Consider the following 3,981-nt stretch of genomic DNA (forward strand, 5'->3'; position numbering starts at 1 on the left):
TCCATAAAATGCGCTGCACACATCTGAATATTTGGGTTGAACTGTTCTGGAACAGTGTTGTAAATACAACTTAACCACTGATTTCTAGTTGTGTCCTCTTTTGGAAGACCAAACAAAGTATTTTCGCTTTCGCAATGAAACAGCATCTCCACGACATTGCGGCGGCAACAATACTACAGCGAGAATAAAAGTTACGCCTTCTTTCTTTGCGTGAACATTTGGGCGGTGTTATGCAAATCTTCCCACACAGTGACATAGACATGTGGGGGCGTGTTTAAACGAGGCGTTTTAGGAGGGCGTGGACGAGTCTTAACATAATCAGAAATTCATAGTTTATTTATATTTTATTCATAATGTTGATGATTTAGACAAATGCACAGATTCAAGGAAAAGTTCATGTAAATATAAGCTTTTGCTTGTATAGATTTTTCATATTTTAAAAGGACTCTCTTATGCTCACCATGGCTGCATTTGATTAAAAATACAGTAAAAACTGTAATATTGGGAATTATTGTCATTTTAAAGTAAGAAAAGCTGAAATGTCAGCAGCTATAATTAGTTTAATGCATCCTTTCTGAATAAAAGTACTTTCTGTATTCAATATAATATGACAGAAAAAAGTCTGAATTGTGACGCAAAAAGTCACACTTACCTTTTTTAATTTGCAACTGTTTTTTTTAAATGCAAATTTATTTATTTTATTTTATTTTTGAATATGACTTTGTCACAATTCAGACTTTTTTCTTGACATAAACCAATTTTTTTTAACTCTTGTCTTGCAATTCTGAGTTCATATCTCACAATTCTGTTTTTTGCCCCCGCCACAGCTTTAAAAAAAAAAGTAATTGTGACTTTATATCACAATGCTGACTTTATTCTTGCAAATGAGGGTTTACATCTCACAATTCTGACTTTTTCTCCGAATTTTAAGTTTATATCTCAACGTTGAGTTGCTCTTTCACAGTTTTGACTTCAAATTCAAAATTGTGAGATATATATATATATATATATACTCAGAATTGCAAGGAGAAAAAAAGTCAGAATTGTGAGATAGAAACTTAGAACGGTGAGGAAGCAAAAGTCAGAATTGTGAGATAGAAAGTCGCAATTATTTTTTTCATCCTGTGGTGGGAAACAAGCTTCCATACATTTATAATGAAGGAATGCTTCTATGTTGCAGCTTCTGCGGTGATGAAGATGAAATGGATCCGGAGATCGAGGAGGCGTTTGAGAGGTTTTGCATGGAGTCGGACGCAAGAAGAAAGAAATGAGAGACTGTGAGATGGTCAGGTTGACACCACACCCGACCAGCTGGAATGTTTCAGAGCGGCAAAACCAAGAACGTTTCGGTTGATTTTCGTTTGATTTCTCAACAAGCACTTCTTGGCTATAATGTCACTGGATTTAATGGCTGGGATTACTGTTTAGTTGTAATGCAGCATAATTGGCAAGTCTGTCAGGCCATCAAGTTGCCTTTGGTTTGGCATTTGGGTTGTGAGGTTTATTTTATGCGTGTTCTGATTTGTCAGAAATCCACCAAAAAAGTTTGCAGTGAGATTTTAATATGAGCCGAAGAGTAGCATCATCAAGTTTAAGTGTGGCTTGTTTGCGAACTAACTGCTCAATATCCAACTAAATGTAGGAGAAACTGGGTTTTGCATTTTACTCTTCAAGGCTTTGCCATGTAGAGTCGAAGAGCACAGGGAGAAAGACAAAAACGTTTTAAGAAAATACCATTTTTTCTGTTCTTCCTTTATCAGATTCTCCTCAAACCTTTTTAGATTTTCAATTTATGCACATGTTTGAAGAAAAAGGAACCCTGACTTTATAGTCCGTTTGGTTTTTGGAATGCAGGAATAAAGTTTCCACGTATGTAAAGTGTATGAGTTTGGAGGAAAAGCTGAGAACAGGTTTTGGGAGTTTATACAGATTCATCCGCCACTGTGATTTACAGAACTTTTCTCATCACCAACATTTCACGGATCCCATATAAAGGAATGTTTATTTTACTACAGTTGTAAATATTATTTACTGCATTGTTTGCCTGCAATAAATCTTTATAAAAACACGGTCTCTTTGCATTTCATAGGAATCCAAGTGACCTGAGCGGTTTGTTAGTCCTGAACTTAAAATTTTTTTTTCCATGTAATGAATCATTAGATTGAGATGCTGTCCAACTTGTTCTGCAATCTGTTGACCTTTTCAAGCATAGAATCCCCAGTTGACCAGTGAACTAACGCCTGTTTTAGGTCAGTGTAATATCAAATTAACTATGACCTTAATTCTATGGCTTTTGTAAAACTGACAAAAACAAGAAAATAGACAAGTTGGAATTTAGGAAGTTTAAAAAAAACTTTAAATTTACCAGTGATATCATATAGACACTTCAATACCTTTCTAATAAAACTGATATTCAGTAAACGTGTTTATATGCAACAAGCTTAATAAAGGGTTGAACATCCTGGTCATAATTTACTCTAAAATAATAATAAAAAAGAAAGACAAAGCAAATCATATTTAGCATAAAGTAAAAAATAATAATAAAAATCTGAAAATAATGTAAATGCAAAAATATTAACGACATATAGACACTTCAATACCTTTCTAATAAAACTGATATTCAGTAAACGTGTTTATATGCAACAAGCTTAATAAAGGGTTGAACATCCCGGTCATAATTTACTCCAAAATAATAATAAAAAAGAAAGACAAAGCAAATCATATTTAGCATAAAGTAAAAAAAAATAAAAATTCTGAAAATAATGTAAATGCAAAAATATTAACGAAAAAACGTGTTTATATGCAACAAGCTTAATAAAGGGTTGAACATCCTGGTCATAATTTACTCCAAAATAATAATAAAAAAGAAAGACAAAGCAAATCATATTTAGCATAAAGTAAAAAAATAAATAATAATAAAAATCTGAAAATAATGTAAATGCAAAAATATTAACGATGTTAATATCGGCTTCATGTTATTTATACTTATGTATGTTTGTGTGTGCTAATACCGGCATCATTTAAATTAATTACATGTGAAATAAAAGAAGAAATTAAGTATATTTCTTCGTAAGATGAACTCAAAAACCATCTGAATCCAATCTTGATCCATGTTACCTCGGCTTGCCAGAGCCAAAGAACTTCCTCTTTGCCAGAGCTGAATCTCTGCAGCACGGGGGCGATGAGAGAGCGCACTGTAGAAGAAGTGATTCATCCAATCAGCGCCATTCTCTTCATCAACCGCGAAAATTTGCACCATGGCAACTAGAGACGGGAAGTCCGAGTCATTTTTGCAAATCGGTTCTTTTGAACAGTCCTTTCAAAGATACGGATCAGCTGGGTACTGACATCCCAAAGTGTTTATCTAGATACACGTATTGTTTATTATGTTTTATTTTCCCGAGTAAGTTTAATTAATAAAGACGTTCGTGATAATTTTGTGTCCGAGTTCAGTTTGATTCAGCTTATAAAATCATTACAAACTACATAAAATTCAGTTTTCAAGGAGTATTTTTCCCCACGTTATGATGTAATGCTTTTTACTAAAACCAACAATCAAATCGTATTGTCTCGTTGCTATTTTTCGTCCCTCCGGGTGTTGTCAACAAGTTCAATCGATTCATTCAAAAGATCCGACTCGCAAGAACGATTCATTCAAAAGACCCGACTCGCAAGAACGATCCATTCACGAATCAGTCGACTCTATCAACAACAACAATTAGACTGTGGAATTTGTTTGTGTTGCTTCAGTGATCGTAGTTTAGACATTCGCAGTCAAAGGACTATGTAATTGGTTTGAGTTGTCACCGCAGTGCTGTCTGTCTCGTGTTAGTGAGTCATGTGTTCGCTCAGGTTTATGGTCATGTCTGTGGATGTGTTTTACTCAGACGGGCGCAGACTGCAGCTCTCACCCTGCGGATCTGAGTTCATGATAGAGAAACACATGTCACCCTCTGCACACCCGAGTAGCTAACCATATAT

Source organism: Sinocyclocheilus rhinocerous, unplaced genomic scaffold, assembly GCF_001515625.1.
Source record: "Sinocyclocheilus rhinocerous isolate Xijiao unplaced genomic scaffold, SAMN03320098_v1.1 scaffold1295, whole genome shotgun sequence".
In the NCBI taxonomy this organism is placed as follows: Eukaryota; Metazoa; Chordata; class Actinopteri; order Cypriniformes; family Cyprinidae; genus Sinocyclocheilus; species Sinocyclocheilus rhinocerous.